Genomic DNA, 17,613 nt, shown 5'->3' on the forward strand with positions numbered 1-17,613 from the left:
ATAGTGCATTTTGTTTTCAGAACAAATAATTCATGTTCTGCTTAGTGATGCACAGCTTCCCATCCTACAACTGCATGCTCAAGTCACTAATAAGGAGCTGGGCATTCACCTCATAGTCAGGCTTAAAATAAATTATTCTAATTTCCAACATGAAAATGCGTGCACGTTGATGCATATGGCAAGGAAACCACTGTAGACCCAAGAAAAGTGTGCAGACAGCTACTACAATAAAATGTAATTTTATTTCATCCTAGGCTGGCACAGAATCTTTTATTACGCTCATAACAGTGAGCAAATTGCTCATAATTACTTATGAAGAGAAGAAAGAAAAAAGCAGATCCAGCAAGTCCCTTAACAACCTTAACCTGCAGCCCTGGGGCCAGATTCATACAGAGGAAGCAACAGAGCCTGTCACAGATAGTGCAGCAAAGTGAAGCAAAGGCAAATCCTTGCCAAGCGGTGGAAAAAATACAAGGAAATGCGAGAGAAAAGGAAGAAGTACAAAGTCAAATATTTCATTTGGAGTATTGCAACACTTTGCCTTGAAATAATAGATATTTAGTGTTTTATCCAGATTTCTAACCCACCCTACCTGACAGAATCCAGAGAGAGAACAGCTACCCACAAATTGAAACACCGTCTTGCCAGAAGATAAAACTAACACTTATTCATTTCAAGCCGTTGTATTTTACTCAAATTATAAGACTGCATCAAGGCTGAGTCATCTGAATTGCATTCTGCCACTATAGCAATAAATTAGGAGCAGGAGGTTTGAAAGGTCTAGGAAACATAATGTGAGCGTGGTCAAAGCTAGTGGGAGAAAGGATAAGAAGCGGCTTGTTTTGAATGAGTTAAGCATTTGGTGGCAGGTAGTTTGCTTTCTTCTTCTGAAGACTTTGCTGCAGTGGTGGTGTTGTTGTTTCCCCCCTGGAAAAGTCATTTCCAATTCATCATTCTAGGTAGATGCTTTTGTTTCCGGGTGGTCAATAAAGGGGGGTTGCTGAGTAGACTGCAGTTGTTATTAGGACTTGCTGATCAGAAGGTCGGCGGTTCGAATCCCTGAGATGGGGTGAGCTCCCGTTGCTCGGTCGCAGCTCCTGCCAACCTAGCAGTTCGAAAGCATGTCAAAGTAGATAAATAGGTACCGCTCTGGTGGGAAGGTAAACACAATTTCCGTGCGCTGCTCTGGTTCGCCAGAAGCGGCTTAGTCATGCTGGCCACATGACCCGGAAGCTGTACGCTGGCTCCCTTGGCCAATAAAGCGAGATGAGCACCACAACCCCAGAGTCGGTCACGACTGGACCTAATGGTCAGGGGTCCCTTTACCTTTATAGTCCGTTTTATCCAGAACAGGCCTTTTGAGGAGTAAACACACCTCAAGGGCAGCCAGCAGCACTCTGTCATCATCATCATTTTATTTGTATGCCGCCTTTCCATCGTTGAAATGATGCTCAAGAAGTCCAATGTACATCTCTACCAAGGATAGTAGGAGCCAGTGCTGCTAATATGATTTACATGCCCTGAAAATGGGGGAGTAAATAAGCTAGGACTCTCATCTCCAGAGTGCATGTAAGAACTGTCATGAGATTTCAAGAACAGGAAACAGTGTCTAACGGCTGTTTGTCACTTCTGGATTATTACTGTAATATATGTCATACCTCCACATCTACAGACCAAGCACCCAGAAATGTTAGGAGCTGAAGAAAAGAGAGCTCAAGAAGCTATAGGATACCCACCAATTCTTCAGTTTTTCAAAACAGAAAGGGCCTTTCATGGAATGGTGGGAGTAAGGAAAAGGACCCCTCTTGCCAGTTTCTACCTTGTGAAATGCTGCTTGGGCACTGACCAAAAGAGAAAATATTATTTGAATGTGGTTATAGTGGCGGATCACTTCTATGTAGTGTTTTATGTGTTTTGTTGGAAATGCTGATGTTACACTTTGGAGATGTCAGTCAATATTATGGGATGGGAAGAGAGGACATAGTGGGATTTTACTCTGTGGTACCCAGCAAATGATTCAGTCAGTTGGCTTTAGGAGAAAACACTGGATTTTGATTATGGAAGAAATGAATATCTAAAGATGAGAGGGTTATGACCCCTGGCCAGAATGAGTTTTGAGATTTAAAAGGAATTTATAAAATTCTTAGCAAAATGTATGGAACAACCCCCTGCTGAATCCCTAGCTAATCCTTGGTGAGGCACATCACCAGACAGAATAATCTCCCTAGGGCCTTACTGCCAAGGGAATTGTGAACAATATTAAAACAAGTAATCGGACTGAAGATCATCCTAGGACACAATCCTTTTTGTGATCTCTGAAAGAGTCGGTGATGGAAAAGAAACGGCAAAATAACATAAAATGTACAAAATGTCTGTCATATGTTTATATTCTCTACTGTCTTCAGCAGATGAGGTTATTAAAGTACACTTTCTTTTCTGAGAAGCTGCTTTATACCTGGGGTCAAACTATTTGCCCACCTGGTCAGCCTGGGATTGCCTGCTCTGCTTGGCAATGGATCCCAGAGGGGGCTTTCCCATCACCTGCTGGCCTGATCCCTCAAACCAGTAATGCTAGGGATTGAGTCAGAGGTGCCAACTTCCAAGGAAGAACGAGGGACTTGCTCAGATGATGCCACGTGGGACATTAGGGAGGAAGAGCCATGGGCAGAGCCGAACGTGGCAGCAGTGTAGCTACAATGGCCAGCAGCTCCTCCTGTCACCATCCCTGGTGGAGGTGCTGTTTCGACTCTCCTTCCCCTGTGCAGTGGCAGGAATCCACTGAAGCCATGCCATGTTCTGCTCTGCTCTTGGCCTCTTCTTCCCCCTTTGAACATTGGGGAGAAGGCAAAAGGGCCCATCCGCTATGTCATGGAACTCCCAGACTGAAGCTGGGACCTTCTGGTTGCAAACAATATGCTCTTATCAGTGAACTACAGGGACTTCTGACTCCCTTCTCTTAAAGAAAGGCAATTAAACATGCCAGTAGCTAACAAATATAAAACTTGGCTAGGAACAGAGGCTGATTCCACCATAAGTGACATTTAGGCAAGAAATTATCTTATCACTAGAATTAAAAAGCATAGAGATTTATTTTCCCTCTATTAGAAGCTACCACTGATCACCTTACACAGATGGCTTCTATGAAAATTGTCAAAGCCTGACATACTGAGATGAATGAAGCTGAATTTATAGTTTTGAGTTATTTAAGAGAAAGTGTGTTCTCCTTCATGGAGAGCACGTGGTGCGGTGGGGTCTTGCAAGTCATCCCTCTGTTGCTGGGTGTGTGTGATTGGGCTCTCTGGAATTGTTGGGGAGATTTCGATGTTGCCAATTTTGATTGACAGCCTAGAGGCTATACATTCCCTGCACGCAGCATTGAGCTTCCTCTTTTCGCTGCGCACATCAGGTCACCTGCCCACCCTCCCTAAGTTTAGGGTTTGTTCGCATTTGACCTTGCTATGCCTGTCATGGGGTCATCTGCTTTGGGGGCAGGGGCCTGGTAGGAATTTTGTCCATTTGGCTGATTGGCTGGGGCCATTTGGTTTTTGCAAATCGTCACAACTTGTAAGGTTGCAGTTAAGCATTGGTTAAAATTGGTTGGTCGAGGGGTATGGATTGGCTGTGCCTGCCCCTCCAATGCTGCTGCTGCTGCAAGGGTATTCCATTAAAGGAAACCAGGGGCTCACCATGCTCTTGTCTGCACCCCTGTCAAGGGGGCTAGGGCCACGCAAGAGCCCCTGGGAGCATTTGGGGAGAGGTGAGGGTCTGGTACCCAGCTCCATTCTCTCCCCAAAATGTTTTCCCTTACTGACTTCGCAGGCTTGCAGATGTCCGTTCTGTCCCTGGGCGGAGGCAGATAGTCGCAACCGATGCCTAAGCAACCACTCACATTTTGTATTTTAATAAAGTTGTGGCCAAAATTATGCCAAAAAACCTTAAACAAAATTTCTGTGTGAAGTGTGATTTATTTGTGGGATGGCTTGGGGACCACAGCACACAATACATCTTTGCTTACAAATTATTTGCTCTGCAAGCTGCCTTGCTGCACAAACTGATTCAAGAAATAGATGGGGGGGTGGGAAAGGGATGGTTTAGAAATTGTATCCTCCCACATTTCTAAATTATGGCCTATAATTTAATTGTACAACCTTCTGTATGCATAAAGGAATACTGCTAGACTTTGATAGGAGGGAGGAAAAAAGAAATTGCATGCTAATCCTGATTTATGATATAAAAAAATGGAATAAATCCCTTTTTGTTGAATATAAAGTGGTTTGAGACTAGAGCCCAGAGGAATATTTGATTCTTCCAGTTTTATGCAATGAAGCAGATTTGAACTGTACTTAACAAGCAGAGATGCATTTAAATTGCTTTTGGGGAAAATCATTTTGATCTCTTTATTATATATAAAATATAATGTGTTCAGCAATGGCATGTTTTAAGAACATAATGTTCAACACAGAAGGCTGGGTTTTGTGTTACCTAAGACATAGCTCTAATACGCAACAGTTAAGCCCAGAGGCAAGTACGTATTGTGAGATTCGATTTACTGTAACACAGAACAGCTCTATTCTTGAATATCAGTGTTGTCAGCACTTGCTCTGTGATTACCTAAGCAGAAAGTCTCTGCAAAACAGCATTGCTGTGTGACTATTTGTGACATTTCAGCTTTTACATTTGGAGACTGTGATATTCTGCATTTAGGAATCTATATTTCACAGCTTATAAGAAATGCACATGTAGAGTCCCAAATGAGTGAGCGTTCATTTTGTCTGTTATAAATCACCTCTAAAATTCAGTATCTGTGATAGCTTCCAATGGTGCAGGTTTCCTTTAACTGCCAGGTTCAATCATCAGTACTACAATCAAGAGCCAAATCAATGATAATTAAACAATCCATGCAAAAACGTTCTAAAAACTTGGCCTGTTTTTCCGCACAGCTGCTACATACATTTAAACAGATGTGGTCATGCTTTCTGAGGCAAAAATCTTCCCCATTTTTTAAATTTACTTTTCACCAAAGTTTTTTTTTAAAGAAAGAAATCTTTTACATTCAAGTTTTTTTTTATATCTCTGACAACAGATTTGTCTCAAAAGACAGATCATTCATCTGATGACAATGAGCACTTTGTCATCTGTGCAGATAAGTAAAGGAAAATGTGTCAGCAGAAGAAGCTTCCATAGCCAGTAATTTGTGTTCTCAACACAAAGGACAAATTCACACAAACAACTTACCATAACATTTTTTAAAAAAAAAACAAATCACAGGAGAAAACAACAGCCTGTCAAACCGAAACGTTTAATGCTTTTAATTAGCATTTTCTCTCCAGAGTTAAAAATAAAAATAAAAATGGACCCATTCATACAGTTTGTACTTTGAGGATCTAGGATTCAATTTCTGCAAGATGCATATGCAATACATAGGGTGGTATTCAACACTAGTCCAACTCAAGAGCAGACCCACTGAAGCTAATGGATGTGACTAATTTAGATTCATCAGAGCTGGCCCCACCATTAGGCAAGGAGACGTGGCTGCCTTGGACAGAACAAGCCCCATAGGCAGCAAGACCATGGGTGCCCCAGCTCTCCCACCACCACCGGTTGGGCTGATTTTGGGCAAGATTTCCCAGAGCTCACAAGATCATATGCAATTTGGGGCAAGATCTCACCCAAAATTGGTGTGATCTTGCTTGAAATCGGGACTGATTGTGGTGATGCCTCTCCACCATTGCAGAGGCACCACCTTTCTACCTTCACCTGGTTTAGCCAGTCAGTCTAAGCCGTTCCCAGGGTGTGGCCACTGACACATGCTGGCAGCTTCTAGGAGCTACAAGTGAGAGTTGAGAGCAGTGTGGGGACCAAAGATGGACAAACTATTCCATTTATGTTTTCGAATGGCTTTGGGTGTTGTTGTGTTTTGCTTGTTTTTTGTTTGTTTTTTTGCATTGGATTTTATTTATATTGTAAGCTGCTTTGAGTTTAAAGGTAAAGGTACCCCTGACCGTTAGGTCCAGTCGTGGACGACTCTAGGGTTGCGCGCTCATCTTGCTCTATAGGCCGAGGGAGCCGGCGTTTGTCCACAGACAGCTTCCGAGTCAAGCGACCAGCATGACTAAGCTGCTTCCGGCGAACCAGAGCAGCGCATGGAAACACCATTTACCTTCCTGTTGGAGCAGTACCTATTTATCTACTTGCACTTTGACATGCATTTGAACTGCTAGGTTGGCAGGAGCAGGGACCGAACAACGGGAGCTCACCCCGTTGCGGGGATTCAAACTGCTGACCTTCTGAGTGGCAAGCCCTAGGCTCTGTGGTTTGGACCACAGCACCACCCGCGTCCCTTTTGCTTTGAGTTTACTTTTCATTTTGAAAAGCAACTAATAAGTGCAATAACAAAAATCTCATTTGAAGAAGTGTTTTCATAACCAAGTAAGTTTATTGGTGCTATGTGTGCAGGCCTTCAAAGGCCGTACCTATTAATTTATGATAAGCTGATTATTGGGTACAGGGAGCCACATTGAGGGGGGAAGGCTCCATTTTTAGTTTGTGTTGAGACTGCTTCCTTCAGCTGAACCATTTCCTGCTGTACCATTTATCTTACGAAAATCCTCCTGAAACTGCTATTGACCCTGGTAGTGCTTCTGGCTAAGCAATTAAATCTTTAAACTATAGTAGATGTGTATAAGAAGAAATTTCTACAACTGCTACTTGTCATGTAGTGGTTAGAAAAATTCTCACTTCTACACAACAGCCCTCTTTACATCCTATGTCCAACACAGACAGGTAAAATAATTTGAGGTGAGTTTCTCTTTGATGAATCTCTGAAAAACATTCATGCAAATGCAGTTTGCCACAGAGATTTCTGCTTGGATGAATTTCAGAAAGGAAGTCAGCAGAAAATCCTAAGGAACTGAAGACACTGGCAGGTTTAGGGAATTTTTAATTGTATTTAGTTGAGGCAAAACACTAATGGCAACCAAGGTTTGCCTACCAGTCTACTGATTACCATATTCATCAACTGTTTTTCTTTTCATGTACCCTACACATGTTGCCAAAAACACACTCATCAAGTGTTGCCAAAAGCATCAAGTGCATCCTAAGATGTCCTTCATTTGAAACGGCATTCTATTAAACTTGCTGCTGAGCAAGAATCCAGATTGTCAGCAATGAAGGATTCAATGAATGCTAAATCTTGATTGTGAATAATAATAAGCCATTAACTAAAGAATGGTGATCTAAGAACAATAGTCTGGATTTCTTTTCTTGTCCTTAATTTAAAGCTCTATAAAGACAACCCAATGCTTTTATACTTTATACTAAGGACCGGCTGATACTTCAAGCAACGCAACATGGAGGTTTTCCCCATATTGAATTCCATTTGTTTGAATGAACATGCTAAGCAGAGAAGATTAATTTTGCCTCCACACCCAGAAAGAAGCCTCATGAGAAAAACAATGGGATGATGTCTATATTTATTAAAATATAACCACTTGGAGGAACTACAAACCAATTAGCCAAATAACCTAGATAGTACTGGCAGGTGAGGTTTTGAAAACAACTATTTAAGAAAATATCCCTTCAGAACTCATGGAATGTTAGTTTGCTAGCTAGTTAGTTAATTCTATCCTGGCCTTCATCCAAGGATCACATAGAGGTTTACCATATAAAAAACAAAAATTGCATAATATTGTAAGAAACAAAAACAATTATACTCCCTCCACCACCATCACACAATTTGAAAGACCATAGATTGTTCAATTAGCCAAAGGTCTGGGAAGAGGACTGTTTTGCCTGGTGCCTAAAATTATGTAAAATAACTAAACAAGTATTAGACTTCACCCCAGAATTGGCCCTAGTAAACATCTTCCAAGACAACAATGCCCATTTACACCACAAAGAACTCATAACCCACCTACTTTCAGCAGCCAGAAACACCATAACCAGACACTGGAGAGACCTGTCAGGAGTAAGCAGGGACCAATGGTACCAAATAGTATGGGAAACAGCCCTACTAGAAAAATTAACTAATAAACTGAAACTGACACGGGGACAAACAGAAGAAGACACCTTCACCCCGGTATGGCTCCCCTTTATCACATACACAGCCCAACAGGACAACGACAATAATCCACCAACAGCATACAAATCAATATGGCTAACCTGATCCAAAACACCCACCCACCTCACTCACACACGAAAACAAAGATCACCACAGCCAATCACAAACAAACAATCACACCCTAGGCCAACCCCAACCTCTCTCACCACCAAAGGAACACAAGTGAACAACACAAGCATGCTGACACCAAACTCTACATACATTAAGCATAATAGAAACACCGCTACCCGACCCCACCCCCATCCGTCTCCCCTCCCTCCACCCCCTTTCTTTTTTTCTTTCTTTTTTCTTCTCTCCCTAATGCCTCATCAAATGAAACGGATTTGTAAAAATGTTACATGGAAGAAAAAAATACGAGGCATTACACTTACACTGTAAAACAAGAAAACCCTTAATAAAATATTTAAAATAAATAAATAAATAAATAAATAAATAAATAAATAAATAAAGATAAGGCTTATTAGCCGCTTTGCTTCTCAAAAAAAAAAAAAAAAATTCAGGTGCCTGGCGAGCCTCCCTGGGGAGAGCATTCCACAAAGGGGAGCCACTGCGGAAAGGGCCTCTTCTCGTGTTGCCACCTTCCAGACCTCTTGTGGAGGAGGCAGATGAAGAGGGGCCTCAGATTATGATTGCAGGGTCCAGGTTGGTTTACATGGGGAGAGGCGCTCCTTGAGGTATTAAACCCCACACTGAAGGCTCCATGGGGCCAAAGAGCACCCCCGAAGCATCACTCTCTTGAAATGACCATCCACGTCAGACCGGAACCACCACAAAGCAGTGCCACCCACCCCTAACTCGGACAGCCACTGCAGAAGAATACACTTGTGACATCACCTCTACCCTCTTCCTTCAGGAGTGGAAACTCCATGGAAAAGGATGAATGACCTTATTACACTCCCACGTCAGTATGCATTTGCGAAGTTGTGTTGAATTTTGCTTGCTTTGGATAAACCAGACGGACAACAGGCTATAAGGAAACAAATAAGGTTCTCTCCACTGCAAAATATTTCTAACATTTGTGCATAATTAAATAAATATCTATTTTTTATCCTAAGTGGCTAAAAATAACATCCAAAATTTAAAATGTGCTAAAACTACACCAATTTTTATCTAATTGCTCCTAACTTACATTTTACTTTTCATGTACACTTAATGACCTGTATTAATAATGCATGGAACAGCTATTTCCTACATAAGATTTTTCTTCAGTGTAACAACTGCTATCTTAAAGATGAAAACTGGTCCACCAAACTCTTTTTGTTTACAATTTCACAACAGAAGTGTTATTTTCTGTAATGGATAACAAAATACCACAAGCTAACTCTAGAGTAACATTAACCTGACACATTTGCAATAACAGCATTTTCATTGTAAATATGTCATCACTTATTTCTTACAAGAGATGTCAACAGCAGACAACAATAATCATCTGTCTTTGGAAGCCTCCTTCCATTCTTTCTTTTAATTACAGAATATTATTTGCTGTCCATATTTTACCATTATAAGCCCCGTTCTGTACCAATAGGCACGGGAAGCCTTTGCACAGCAGTGCTGTGGCCCATGGATCGCAACAAAATACTGGGCAAGGTTTTGCCCAGTATCTTCTCTGTGTGATAGGCTCCTGGGAAAAAGCTGTCCCATGAGCCCTTGCTGAAGAGGGGAGGGGAAAGCCTATATAAGGCTGCTTTCCCTGGATCTCACAGCCATTTTGCTTTGAGAGCTTCCCACCCACTGGTCCTCAGGTTAGAGCCTTCACTGAGCAATTTTGTGTCACTGGTTGACAGGGCCTGATAGGCACTTGGTTGGGAATTATTATTTTTTTGCCTTTCCCTCAGTGAAATTATGACTTTGTTTTGTTAGATGGAAGAACATTGTTTGTATGAGGGTGGAAATGGCATTGGGCAGGATCAACATAGTGAAGGGGAACCCCCATAAGGGGTTTGAGAGGAGGATTGACCACGGCAAACCCAAGCGTTGGTTCTGGATCCACCTGATTGGATGAGCACCGCAACCCCAGAGTCAGTCACGACTGGACTGAATGCTCAGTGGTCCCTTTATCTTTACCTTTTTATATATATATAAGATGTTTATTAGGATTTTACAAAAAGCAAAAATTAACAGAATAAAAAGAAGACAAGAAAAAAAATACAAAAAATACAAAAATACATAAAAAAAGAAAATACAAAATACAAAAAAGAAATAAGTAGAAAAAGTTTAAAACAAATCCATTTTTTTCATATCTTTAAGCTCATTTGCTTGTTTCCGTGACCTCCTCACGCCTCCCTTTTTTGTATTCCCGTTCACATAGTCAGTTCAGCAAATCCTTACCCTCTTTCATTTATCTGAACTCTATATTTTAACATATTATAACTGTATATTTTCATCCATTATCAGTCCATTTTTACATATTCTTATTGGCCTTGTTGCTAATGCCACTTAATTTCGATCCAACATCATTTTAACATTCATTAATTTTACAATATTTCTGCAAATAGTCTTTGAATTTCTTCCAATCTTCTTCCACCGACTCTTCTCCCTGGTCTCGGATTCTGCCAGTCATTTCCGCCAGTTCCATATAGTCCATCACCTTCATCTGCCACTCTTCCAGGGTGGGTAAATCTTGTGTCTTCCAATACTTTGCAATAAGTATTCTTGCTGCTGTTGTAGCATACATAAAGAAAGTTCTATCCTTCTTTGGCACCAATTGGCCGACTATGCCCAGGAGAAAGGCCTCTGGTTTCTTCAGGAAGGTATATTTAAATACCTTTTTCATTTCATTATAGATCATCTCCCAGAAAGCGTTAATCTTTGGGCACGTCCACCAAAGGTGAAAGAATGTACCCCCTTTATCTTTACCTTTAATCCATTTAGAACACATAATGTACATTGCACTTCATAAATAAATACTAAATGTGTGCAGCCACTCAGTGTTGGCAGTCAAACAATGAAGGAAATTGGGGTGATCTTGAGTAATTTTATCCCTGCATGAACCAGATCATGTCAATACCCTCCCACAAAACCTCTGTTCATTCTCTAGGCAGTATTAGGAACAGTCTCAGCTTGTAATGCCAATTTGGAGATCATATACTTCCAATAATTAAAAGAAAGTGCCAGGAAAGCTAACTGGTTGGTGTGCAGTCACCATTACAAAATCAGAACAAAACATAACCCACACATGCATTAATCCACTCTGCCGCCTCTTAATTATTTTAAAGTAAGAAACAGTATGGGATAAAATCACCTTCTCCACTCCTGAAAATATGAAACTAATGTGGAATTAGGAATTTTATTTGGCCCAGTAAAGGAAATTGCTCTGATATGTGTTATACAGGAAAGTGAGGTTTTTTTTTTTACTTTCCCCACAAAAGTCCATAGATATGCAATTTGGCAGGCTTACTTTACCCTGGAGGGGTTTCTGTGCCATCAAATTCCACCTGCATCTGCCAAACGGGGAAAAAGTTGCAGCTGTTTTTAGACTTCCCATAATAGTGAATGGGGAATATAGCATGGTTCAGAACCCAAATAACAGACTGAAGTGGACCGAGCATGGAGTGACCCCGGGAATCAATTGCATTTTTTAAAAGCACAAATAAAAGGAGACTATTGGGGCCCATGTACATCCTTAGTAAGTATGAATCGCTAGTATCTTCATGGCATAGGTTACATTTATTTATTGTTTTCTAATTATGATTGAGGCATGTGGATTTGAATGCTAATATGAAAACTGTAAAATATATGAGTGAGGTGTTAGAAATAAATGAATCTGTCTACTTCGGGAAGGGGTGTAGATCTGTTTCAAACTAAGGCTGAATGCTGAAGCATTGCAGGTAACTTTGGAAGTAACTAGATATTCTCCAAACTGAAATGTGCCATCTTGAAGAAAGCTGGTCCTTAACATTTGGACCCACTTCAAAGCTTTGGAGCTTATTGAAGCAGCTGTCAAATACCCTATGTATGCCTCCAGAGCAATCTCTGGTCAAAGTATCAATGCAAGCAGAGTCTGCTCTGAAGATGGACACTAGAGATTTTACAAGCACCCTGATAAATGTGCCTTCAGAGCCTTTATCCCCCACCCCCGTACAAGCAAGTGGATACCGCAGTAAACGTGTTTCTAAACTTATTTTCTCCCTGAAAAATACTCATTTAAAAACCTTTTAGAATGCATTTTTTGAGCCAAGAACTCCTTCAGAACATCTGGGAGGTGTGAAATCTGGCAGATAACCAAGTTCTTTTCTACACATTAGCCTAGGCGGAGTGGATCAATTCAGTTCAAACTGAAATTTGCACATATCACATTCTTCAAACATTCCTAGGAGCAGCAGTCCCATTCATTTCTGCCTTAAAGAAAACTCACTGGGTCAAAATGCACCAGCCTCAACTGTATTGAAATCTATGTGTGAGCAGCTGTTTATGTGCAATCCACCACTATCCTAAGTCCCAATCATGAGGAGGTCAACACACGGGGAACTGCTCATATATAGGTTTATTCACTGCAGACAATCTACTCCGGTACTGAGATTTTTGAGAGCAAGACCATAAGAACCAGCAGCATCATTTTAAGGGGGCTTTTCTGATGTTTCAAGTGAGAGAAATGAGACCTTAGTAATACACTGAATACAACTCTAACTTCTGAATAGATATGGTTTTTGTTGCAGCGATAGGTCTTACATTAAAAGTATGGGGCACAATTTAACAGTGCTGGTATTAGGCATTTCCACACACAAAGCAAGACAGAAAGCCATACTCATTTGTGAATTCTATTTTTCTTTTAAAGAACACAGAAAGGCAGAGAAATAAATAGAATCTCTTATCCAAAGTGATAGTTTTAGATATGCATTATGGTACAGCCAGGCCTGATCCAACAACAGAATTGTTTCTTTTGTAAATTTGACTGATAAAGACCACAATATGTCTCTGTCTGAGCACAATGATTTCAGTGGGTCTCACACAGTAGAAAAGTTCAGGCAGATTGTACCAAAGCAGTTTTTCACAAGCCGCCGCCGCCCCCCCCCCTTATATAAAAGTCACTTTTGCAGAACAGTCAAAAATCAAAATATATCAGCCTATTTCCCAAAGGCATGAGTTAATTAAAACAGAAGATAAAGTAGACACATACAGTATTTCAGTATTCTAGCTGAATGTTGCCAATATTCTGTTATTGACCTATTTGTGTAAATTGGGTAGTGGATTTAATTTGTCACCTACCTTTGAAAAAATTGGCAGGTGCAAAACTAGAAATAAATTGAATAATCTCTTAGTCCATGGTTCTAATTTCTAGCCCTCTTTTTTAAAAGAGGCATTTGTTGTTTGGTTCAAACAAAAGATTTAAAAGTTTTAATTAAGAGTGTGCAAGTCTTCCTTTATTTTACTCCTAAAGAGTTTCTGCACGTTCCAGACCAAAGTGTGAAAAGAAACTGAGGGATTTGCACACTTCCAACACAAAAATGTGTGGATCTCTCAAATATGCTCCAGATGCAGAAGTGTCTCTGGTTTATTCCAGTGTGTCTGTAACTGTTCATTTCTGCTGAAACAGTGAGAGATGTTTGGGGTTATGCTGTACTCTTGTATGTTATCTCAAGGTCAGTGAGCGAAGAGGATATATCTGTAATTCAGTGAACTGCCTGCTTATGCCTACTTTCATTTTCTACTCTTTTTTTATTGGGTTTTATAAACAAGAATAATGTTATACAAATAAGTACACCAAGTTTTCTCATGTCATTTGTGTATCACAAAAATAGCATAATAAATGCGGAAAAATATCTACAACATATCATTATTAGTGGTCAATGTATAAGTTCTTGGTTCATGAATTGGTTTAAACAATGAGGAAGAAGAAGAAGAAGAAGAAGAAGAAGAAGAAGAAGAAGAAGAAGAAGAAGAAGAAAGAGGGGGAGGGGGAATAGTGAATGGGGTGGGATGGGGTGGTTATGCTTCTATTATTCTACTTTTGGAGTGGGGTGTCAGCATGACTTGCATGGGTTCTCTTACTATTCTCTCATTTTCTGCTCTTCATGTCTTCTGAGTTTGTTTCAACTGTACATTTATTCCTGAGGTTTTGTTGTTGTAACAAAGCTTAATCCAGGGCTAGGCAATCTAAGGCCCGTGGGCTGGATGCAGCCCAATCACCTTCTCAATCCAGCCCGCGGATGGTACGGGAATCGGCATGTTTTTACATGAGTAGAATGTGTGCTTTTATTTAAAATGCATGCATCTCTAGGTTATTTGCAGGGCATAGTAATTCATTCATTCCCCCCAAAAAATATAGTCCTGCCCACCACATGGTCTGAGGGATGGTGGACCGGCTCATGGCTGAAAAAGGTTGCTGACCTCCTGGCTTAATCCTTAGTGAAGTTCTCTTTGCTAATGAGCTTTCGACTCTGCGTGATTCACTGGAACCAGACGCATCCACTCCACTAAGCTTCTCATACTCCGCTCTTCAACAAGACAAGGAGCACGTTGGGACTTGAGGCCAAATATTGTCACCTACTGGGATGTTGTTGTTGTTGTTGTTTAGTCGTTTAGTCGTGTCCGACTCTTTGTGACCCCATGGACTAGAGCACGCCAGGCACTCCTGTCTTCCACTGCCTCCCGCAGTTTAGTCAAACTCATGCTGGTAGCTTCGAGAACACTATCCAACCATCTCGTCCTCTGTCGTCCCCTTCTCCTTGTGCCCTCCATCTTTCCCAACATCAGGGTCTTTTCCAGGGAGTCTTCTCTTCTCATGAGGTGGCCAAAGTATTGGAGCCTCAGCTTCAGGATCTGTCCTTCCAGTGAGCACCCAGGGCTGATTTCCTTCAGAATGGAGAGGTTTGATCTTCTTGCGGTCCATGGGACTCTCAAGAGTCTCCTCCAGCACCATAATTCAAAAGCATCAATTCTTTGGCAATCAGCCTTCTTTATGGTCCAGCTCTCACTTCCATACATCACTACTGGGAAAACCATGGCTTTAACTATACGGACCTTTGTTGGCAAGGTGATGTCTCTGCTTTTTAAGATGTTGTCTAGGTTTGTCATTGCTTTTCTCCCAAGAAGCAGGCTGCTGTTGCCCACTGGGATAAAGGTCCCTTTCTGAGGTCTGGCAAGGAGCCTTGTGGTAGGGGCAGCTTGTTTAGCTTTCTCAAAAGATTAGGCTGAGCATGTTTGCCCCCAGTCTTGCTCATGGGCATTCAAGGAGTGATGTTCACCTTTACAAGCACATGTTTGCAATGCTCCTTGCTTTACTATGAAGAATGCATATAGTGATTATGAATTTGATCCCATGGTTATGTCTCATGCAGTAACAAAATAGAGAACCAGAAGCAAAAAGAGCATTTAAAAGGAGCACTTTTTAATTATTACCATTGTCTGATGTCTAGGACCACTTAACTGGCGGGGGGCGGGGGGCGGATTGAAATAAAAAATATAATATTTGTTTCTGAAATTCAAATTTATTCTCTTAATTTGTATTTTATATTGCACTTCCACTAAAAGGGGTTAAAAGCAAGAAAATCACATTTCCACAGTTAGAACAAAGAAATAAAAAATAAGTCATCAGGGGCAAAGTATTTAGCCTGGCAGAAAATCTAATACACGTTTTTGTCACAGTGTGACTATGTTATGTATGCATGTGTCTAGACTTTAGATGAAGTCACAACAATTCAGAAACAAGCCCCATCTCATTAATACAAATGAAACCCCCTTAATATGTATGCATTCAGCATTCTGAGTTCAACTCTCACTTGTTCTTGTTTCCAAATGTAAAAATTAGTTTGCATATCTATAAGTATCATTGCTCCGTTCACCACTGTGATCTGAAAGGTGGAAAGAGACTGAGTTCATATCCAATATGTCTAATGCAGCCACATTCTATAAGTTCAAAAGTGCTGACTCCAAAGTAAGTGTCCATAGGTTTAGCTGCACCAAAACTATGGGCTATTTCTGCATTAGGAAGAGGTATGTGCTGTGAAACAATGTATGTTTTGCTCTGCATTGGACACTGAAGGAATCATTTATGATGTTCTTTACACTACTTAATAAGACATGTAGGTGAGGTTGAAATGGGATTTAATAGATTCCCCCCCCCCACAGGTAAAATCTAAACATTTTCTCCAAGTGTTACATTGTCTTAGGCAAAGCTGATAGGGAGCAGGAACTGGCCTGGCATGGTGGGGCAAACACAAGGGGTTTGCTTATTGCTGTTTTGGGGGCCAGGGAGGAATTTACCTTCAGACTAAATGGGCCTGCCTGGGGCTTTTGCCTATTTCGTAGCAATTGTCACAAGTTAATGGCAGATAAGGCACTGGACTTTATCCTTAGTATGGTTTGATGACACAGTTGTAACCCCCACCACTCTAGGAAAGCTAGGGTCACCCTGATTTCATGTGCCTCATAGGGAGTCCAATAACCCTGGTTAAATAATCAGCCAGCAGATGGGTTTTTATATGTAATAAATAAAGGTGTGGCCTATTTAAATTCCAAAATGGTTGTCCTGTGTTTATTGCAGTTCTGCCAGCATTAGGGGTCCCCGCACCTGGGGCCCAAAACACAATTCTAGCCCCTGGTCACTATAATAAAATAGTAGCTGTTCCAGAGTAAACTCTGAATCTCCCAAACTGTAGCACATACATCCCCAGCATGTTCCTAATAGAGGTTTGTATTACTTGGTAGAACATAAGCCTATTAATATCACGATCATGGGTTCAAGCCCCACATTGGGGAAAAGATTCCTGCATTGCATGGGGTTGGACTAGATGACCCTCATGGTCCCTTCTAATGCTACAATTCTAAGATTCTCTCTCTAGGTAGAGAGAAACAGCATTGCATAGCTTCATTACAGCTGAGTAAACTCAATCGCACACCCAGGGCTTTTGTGTCAGAAACCTCCTGCTATATTTTGTAAAGAACTTCGTGGTATCTATTCTTTTCCACATTTGGAAGTCTAACAGAGTTCCTTTCAAGGAATATGTTTACTTTTCTTTAACAATGTACTCTTCGCTGCTGATGGGTGTTCTGCAACTGTTTCTTGTCAGGCTAAAGTTTAGATCTTTCTGAAAAGTAGGTCAACAACCCAGATTTCTGTGCAGAGGGTCTAGCAACAGCTGGAAAATGTTGTCTCCGATGACATGATCTTTAATATTTAACAGCATCCTCATACTTAAATTGGCTCCAAATGTTAGATGATCACATTCTTTCTGATGTAATCTGTTGGTCTAGTTATGTTACCTCAAGCAACCTATATTTCTCCCACTTGTATGAATTGGATCATCTTTGAAGCAGCTGATAGTATCAAGTTCAGCAGTTTCATGAAATGCTTATAGAGCAATATTGTAATTGTGTGCCATTCTGGGATTTTATTTCATTTTATTTTTTAAGAAAATCAGTTCTTCAGTCTTTCCACCACCCACTATTTTATATGGAAAGCCATATCCCTGAATGTCTTAATTGCAATATATAATGATTTTATCTGTTCGGGTTTTTAGAAACAGTGTAAGGTACTGAAGCACCTGATGGCTGCT

At 40.8% G+C, this 17,613-nt stretch overlaps 1 protein-coding gene across 31 annotated transcripts in view; it reads right to left on the reverse strand.

Moving 5' to 3' along the window:
- Positions 1–17,613, reverse strand: part of PTPRD (protein tyrosine phosphatase receptor type D) — a 1,143,290-nt gene that overhangs the window by 839,762 nt on the left and 285,915 nt on the right. The gene's annotated exons all lie outside the window — the stretch shown is intronic.

This window comes from Podarcis filfolensis, assembly GCF_964270895.1.
Source record: "Podarcis filfolensis genome assembly, chromosome: 17".
In the NCBI taxonomy this organism is placed as follows: Eukaryota; Metazoa; Chordata; class Lepidosauria; order Squamata; family Lacertidae; genus Podarcis; species Podarcis filfolensis.